We start from the raw sequence: 7,518 nt of genomic DNA, 5'->3' as shown, positions 1-7,518 counted from the left end.
TCTTGGAGAGTTCCAAATGTTACTTTCCCAGTTTTTCCAAGTATACATTTGTCTTCAAAAACATAATCTACATAATACAGTGCTTTGTATGTTATCTCTTTGAATCCCTTTCCTTCGTGCTCTCATCTTAACTAATGTACACTCTTTTATTTTACTTTTCTTTATGCCACTCCTTTTATTAGATGATTTTAACTCATCATTTGCACTGAGGAGGTCTGAAATCAGTTAATTTTTGAACCCTGTACCTCTCCATATCTTAAACACCTGTCTTTCTAGATAAAGATCTACAAATGTGCACCTTCTCATGGATATCTCTACCTGCTTTTCCTCTATAGTGCTTGAGTTTGAATGGATTGTAATGATCTACATAATAGTGATTGTTTCCCTATTCTTTTCACTTCTTGTTTTTATACCTGCCCTCTTTACTGAGCTTAGTGACAAATCAAAAGTGTAAATTGGGCACTCTACACACCCCATGCTTATTTTCCTGATACTACTTGCATTTCAACTACAAATGAGTTATTACATCTGTTAGTCACCTCAGTATTCTCCGCAAATACTTTTTCCATCCCCTGGACCTCTGGTAAACATTTTCAGAAATGTATTCCCTGGGGGTCTCCTGACTGTGCTTGTGCAATTTATTTGAAGCAAGCTGCATGGGGCTGCTACCATTACAGACACACCATAGACCATTTTCAACTTATCAACAAGTGGGAGAGCATGTGAGTCACATTATATGAACAACTAAACAAACTTGTTGGCATACTTACACTGTCCACTGTGAATGCCACTGTCTCTTGTATGCCTGGTCTAGAAAAAAAAAGTATTTTGGTTAGCAAGCAAGTACACCTAATCCTGCTTCCAAAAGCAACTGGACATCACTATTCATATTTCTTACGTTCCATATTTAGCTTTCCTCCCCCCTTTCTCCAATTTAAATCCAAGTGTGAGACTACTTCACTGAACTTTACCTTTCTGGAACTTGCATCATCAGTATCTGTATTCTGACCAAATGGCAGCCAGGCCTAATGATATATAGGTTCACATGCTGTAAAACTTACATCCAACAGCACTAATTTTCCTCTTCCACTTTTTCAATCAGGTGTGGTCCAAAGACATTATTGTGTCTATGGTGCAAAACTGCAGTAGCACTCCCATTCCATAACCCAGTTACCTCAGGACCAAGTGCTATTAGTGAATTGTTTGAAAGTTTAGTCAATGAACACTTTCCATGGTACTTAGACACACGAATCTCTCCACTCATCAGTTTGGTTTTAGAAGTAGTTATTCCACCACAAACTCCCCTTCCCTTGTTTTGACTTGATACACACATTTGAAATGCCTTTATGGACAAATATTCAATTATTGCTGTCTTCTTTTCTCAATTAAGAAAAGGCCTGTGACACCACCTGGTGTTTCATCATTTTGACTTTAGACATTCCCTAGGCCTCAAAGTGGAGTACTACTACTTAAAGATTTTATATCAGAGATACACTTCAGGGTTTGAGTGAATAATAGCTTTTGCCCCGATTTTATGCAACTCCTGTGGCCAGTTTTGAGTATTTTTGTCCCTGCATTCCAGCCTGGGGACAGGCTTTTCTGTTATTGCCTAGTAACCAGGCTTTTATTGTTGGTGGCCAGTTAATTGGCTCCCTATTTATTGTAGCCTGATTGATCTGGCACTTGGCAGAAATAATGATTCAGTTTTCTCTTGAAAACTTCTATACTCATTCTAATAACATTTCTGATATCTGCAGTTAGCAGGTTTAAAAGTCTTGAACTACAGATGTTGACAATATTCTCTTATTATGCCCATGGCACCCCTGTTTTTCACTCGAAGGTGGAGGTTACCTCAAAACTGCATCCTTGGTACTACATGTACCTTATAAATGAGAGCTATTAATGGGCTTACCTCAGTTCCGTAGGTATCTGGTCATTCTTATGTGTAGATAATTTTGCTATTGCATATACAGCTGTATAATCCTACGGGTTTAGCGCTTCCCCTTGATTATAATAATATTGCATATACAGGCCTAGAGTGTTGACCTGTACAAACCACTCTCCAGCTTAATATAGATTATGTGGTTTGTTTTCTGTTGCCAAAACAGATTTGATAACCTTCACCAGACACCTTATCCACAGCCTATGTTATGTATCTGCATGGCTCCCTTTTCCCAGTATGTGTTATGGTTAAATTTCTAGACCTCTTTGTTTGTTGAATGTTATAGTAGTGTATCTGCATCTTGTTAAAAACCAACTGTCTTACTCAGCAGAACCTACTGAAAACTTTAGCTAATTTTTATTGGAGAGTTGATTAGCAAACTTTTCTCAGAATTCTTGCAGTTCTAATACTGTCTGAGCTAAATTACAGGGATAAAATGCATTCCTCGGGCTCTCTTGGAATTCTTAAACTTGGCAAGGTTCCTCATCAAGGATAAAATTTGTCAAGTAGCCTTCTGATCTCTACTCAAGAGTTTGTATACAAATGTAAACCATCTTTTCTCTGTAGGATCACAGGAATACCCATTACATTTGTTATTTTTTTTTTTACTTCCATAACATTCATGATCCTCGTACATGCAAAATAATTACAAGTGTTAGTAAGATTAACTTATTTAATCATAAGCTCTATTTATTATGGTCCTTTAATATCTGCATTCAAACTCCAGTAATAGCTCTCAATTTTTTTCTCCTTTATGTTTACCCCATATCATACTCTTCCATTCCTACTTGGAAACTTCCAGTGATTTATCTTTACAACCCCTTCAGTGCTTGATGACCAACATACCTGCTACAAATCTGTGCTCTTTCTTAAACACTTTCGGTCTTGTTCTCATGTTATGGTAGTGTACACAGATTGTTCCAAATCTTCAAATGGAATTGGGTATGGAGATTTACTTGAGTTAGCCAGTATTTTCACAGGAAACTCCTATGCAGTCATATATGTTTCCTCATTCATTGTTGTTTCAGACTCCAAAAGTACATTACAAGCTATCCAGAGATGTGACTCCCCACACCCCATCATACTTAGTACACAATAATGGTTATGTTAAATTTCTTGCAGGCAAAAATAATCTTTTTATTGCTGGGTCCCTGGACACATTGATGTTCATAGCAATGAACATGCACACCAAACCACTCAGTTTGCTATTCGTTTTCTGCTACTCTCACACAGGAAAATCCCTTTTTTGTATAAATTTCCAGTACATGCAGTATTTCCCAGAGATTCCAAAACTTTTAACAACAGCATTGGGGTGATGGATGTGGAAAACTGCATTCACACATTTACGAATCAGCTACACGTGATTCACACTCGCAGAATATGGAAAGATGCTCAATGACTCTGCAAGGACTGTCATGTAACTAATAATTTACCATATATAAATAGACTGTCTTGATATATCAGAGCAAAAATGCAGAACTCACATTTGACACATCATTGCCTTGACACACTTGGAAATATAAACACATATGCAGTATAATGTGATCCTTTATTGACAACGATTTCGCCCACACAGTGGGCTTTTTCAAGTCACAAACAGATCTGTTTGTGGCTTGAAAAAGCCCACTGTGTGGGCAAAACGTTGTCAATAAAGGAACACATTATACTGCATGTGTGTTTATATTTCCATTGTGTCGGTATTTTATACCATTTATTTCCATCTTGACACACTTACTCTGACTGATGTTAATGAAAGTCCTACCTTCAGTGCAGACTGCCTCTATGAATTTTAACAAAAGCAGATCTGTTGCATCAACTATGATGGCAATTTTACACCTTCGCTAATTCTTACAACTTAAATCACCTTTGCATTGTATAATACTATAATAATAATTTGTGTCCTTGTGGCACTGTGAATTTGTCTTGTGCTGTAAATCAGTCATATGTTTAATAATTTATTTTTATGAGTATTTCCTCGAGTGATTTCTTGGGCAGATTTGTTTGTGAATGATGTATATAATGTTAGCCTCGCTGAGATCATTGATTCAGGTTCCCGCATGTGCAGCCTCAGCCACTCAATACCATGGCTAGTTGGGTGAATATCATTGTGTAGATTATTTTGATGAAATAAATGTTATTTTCTAAAATGACAGCATTGCTTTTCATCATACCCATTTTTCACTTGCTTATTTCCATATTCAGTATGCATATATGAATAAAATAAAATAAATTCAAAAGTTTTTTAATATGAACAAAATCATACATAAGTATAACTTTTTTTTCAAAATTCCATATTACACATTACTATTACTGGTATCCCTCAAAAGGGACTCCTGTATCAGGTATTTTTTGCCCTCGTAGTTTCTGTGCAATAACTTTAAAGCATCTCATCTGATCAGCTTTAAAGTTAAAAGTACTGGTGTATCTAATTGTAAACAATGTTTGGCATGGTGCTGACCAGCACTGAATTGCAATGCTGGTATCTCTTTCTTACAGGAAGATTTGGATTGTTACAGGCTGTATAAGTGACGGTTATATTAAATAAGTTGTGATGGTGCTCCAGGCAATATGAGAAGACCCTTTCTGATTGCCTTAAAATTTTAAACTGCTTTATCAAACAGAGGAAGATTTGTGTTGGATTTGGGCTATGTAGCTGTAATCTGCCAATTTTATCGATCAAACTAAGGTGTTGGCCTCTTATGGTTAGTTGCAAACCATCATTGCCTTCATATCTTAGAAGAAAGTTTGGATTGTTACTAAAAATGTGAGGGCACTAATTTGTTAGCTTCAACTGGCTTCAACTTGGAATAGTATGTGATATTAGTTTCTGTGATAAATTTAGAATACCTCTTTTTATCAGTGGCAAAATTTCAGCAATGGCATATCGTAAAAGAAGATGGATTTGACTTTTTTAATCGATGTTCATGACTACCATTTTGAGAATTTCATTAAAAAATTGGCAGCATCATACATACCATTCTCTGCACCAGGGAACTGAGGTGTCAGGCTGAAAATTTAAACAGAACAACGTAACACAAAGTTTATACAGTATAATTTTTTATGCCAATTCCTTAAGCTATTTAGAAGATATTGATTTTTATCAAATGTTTTTCAATGAATTCAGAAAATCAAGCTAAAGCAAAAAAAAAAAAAGATGGTGAATGTGTTAATTTTTTGATGGTCATCAACCCTGGTAGAAGTTGAACTACCTATATGGTAAGTATATGTGCATGCATGCAGAGAGCAGCCCACAGCCTCCACAGGCAGCTTCCTTAGTTGCAATGATCTGATGGCATTCAAATCTACTGCTAGCAGGATCTTCTCTCATATCTCTAAAGCTGTTCATTCATATGCTGAAGGGAAATTCTCAGACATTCTAAAGCAGGTAAATAAAGGATCTACCAAGTTAGAAGCTTGAGGCACCATTAAGGCATGGTGTAACCTCTGTCTAGCAGTGCATGCAAGAGGCAGCAAATCACTAATTACATCAGAGCAGTGTGCAACTACACAAGAACAGATAAGTATAGCTGTCTGCCCCTCCATTGCACGAATCACTGAGGTAGACCCAAGAAAAATTCCACTGAAGCAAGAAAATTTGTGCACAGGTTAGAAAACAAATAGGAGGAAGAAATACAGTGGGAGCAATCAAAATAATCTTAATTGACAATGCAATTGCTTCCAGAAATTAAACCACAGTTCAAGCACTGAAAGACAAGCACCCAACCAGGAAGACCAGTGTCACCAACAATAATCTTACTGATGATTTCCAGCAGGATCTGCAGGGGGTTACACTGTAATACAACCACAACACATCAGAGAGATGGTAAATACAGTACTTGGCACAGTTGCATCAGTTCTTTCAGAGTTAACAACCTTCATCAGTAACTGTCTGGTGGGGCAAATTCCTGAAGAAATTAAACCTTTTTTGCAGCCTAATTATGAGCTTTGAAAAAGGATGGGGGAATCAAACCCATTGCTGTTGGTAACACTCTTCTCCGTCTCGTTGCCAAAGCGGCAGTGAGAAACATTCACGCAGAAGCTGCCAGCTTGCTTCAGCTAAACCAACTGGGCTTGGGGTCTCAAGGCAGTGAAGTATCATCTCATGCAGCAAGGGCTTACATCACTCTCAACAAAGCCTGTAGCCAAACGATGGATTTACACATAAAAGAAAGTAAGCAAAAAATTAAGATTCCCACTCAACTCTTTTTTATATTTTTTTTATTAACACTGGCCGTTTCCCACCAAAGCAGAGTGGCCCAAAAAAGAAAAACTTCCATCATCATTCACTCCATCACTGTCTTGCGAGAGGCGCACTTACACTACATTATAAATCTGCAACATTAACACTCCTCCTTCAAAGTGCCGACACTGTACTTCCCCTCTCCAGGAATCAAGTCCGGCCTGCTGGTTTCTGTGAATCCCTTCATAAATGTTACCTTGCTTACACTCCAACAGCACTTCAAGTCCTAAAAACCATTTGTCTGTATTTGCTCCTATCTAACATGCTCATGCGTGCTTTCTGGAAGTCCAAGCCCCTTGCACACCAAAACCTCCTCCCTCCCACCTTCCCTCCACTACAGATTTATACACTTGAAGTCATTCTATTTCATTCCAACACCTCTACATGTCCAAACCATCTCAATAACCTCTCTTCAGCCCTCTGGATGATAGTTTTGGTAATCCTGCACCTCCTCCTAATCTCCAAACTACGGATTCTCTGCATTATATTCACACAACACATTGCCCTCAGACATGACATCTCCACTGCCTCCAGCCTTCCCCTTGTTGCCACATTCACTACCCATGCCTCACACCCATACAAGAGCATTGGTATAACTATACTCTCATACATTCCCCTCTTTTCTTTCATGGATAAAGTTCTTTGTCTCCACAGACTCCACAACTCCTCTTGTCCTCTCCATTACTTTGGAGAAGCTGGCCACTATCTTTCTGACAGAATTAAATATCACAAAAGAAAAGTGTTAGAGATCACAGTCATCTATTAACTGGTCCTCTACCAGAACTGTCTACCGTTCCCTACCCTACCCCGTAGATGCCACTATGTTGAAGCATCCCTCATACACAACTTTCTTAATATGAATCTTAGACCTGGTTTTGTAGATGGCTTTCTTTCTCATTTCTCCTATACGTATTTTCTTTGACTCTTTCTGCTTAGGTGCTGTATAGCCCTTGTGGCTTAGCGCTTCTTTTTGATTATAATAATAATTTCTGCTTAGGTGGGTTGTGTCCAATGAGTTTCCTTCTCTGTGATTTTGACCTACCCTTGTGGGTCATTATACAAATAACCTGCACACTAGTGTGACTGGTCAATGGTCTGACTTGGACCACTGACTAGTCACACTAGTCATTATAACTAGTCAGTGGTCCAAGTCAGGCTGAAACACAGTCATAAACCTCTTTTTCATATGTGTGTGTTATTTGTGTATTGTTTCAGTCATGGTATTGTGGCTTCTTTTTCTTCCTTGTGGGCCAGTAGCTCTCCTGCAGTGCACCTTTTTCTATTTTCTCTCTTATTCTTAGGCTACCTCCACTACTACTACTATTTAATCTAACAC

At 37.9% G+C, this 7,518-nt stretch overlaps 1 long non-coding RNA gene across 2 annotated transcripts in view; it reads right to left on the bottom strand.

The window, feature by feature from the left end:
* Positions 1–326: 326 nt before the first annotated feature.
* Positions 327–7,518, bottom strand: part of LOC128692731 (uncharacterized) — a 30,252-nt gene continuing 23,060 nt past the window's right edge. The window contains exon 3 of one of the 2 annotated variants that reach the window (XR_011392620.1): positions 327–810. This is a non-coding gene — a long non-coding RNA (uncharacterized lncRNA). Of the gene's footprint in view, positions 811–3,585; positions 4,950–7,518 lie in introns of those variants that run through there. The other variant, XR_011392619.1, reaches the window with a different exon arrangement.

This window comes from Cherax quadricarinatus, chromosome 30 (assembly GCF_038502225.1).
Source record: "Cherax quadricarinatus isolate ZL_2023a chromosome 30, ASM3850222v1, whole genome shotgun sequence".
Lineage (NCBI taxonomy): Eukaryota > Metazoa > Arthropoda > Malacostraca > Decapoda > Parastacidae > Cherax > Cherax quadricarinatus.
This window is presented reverse-complemented; position numbering and strand designations above follow the sequence as displayed.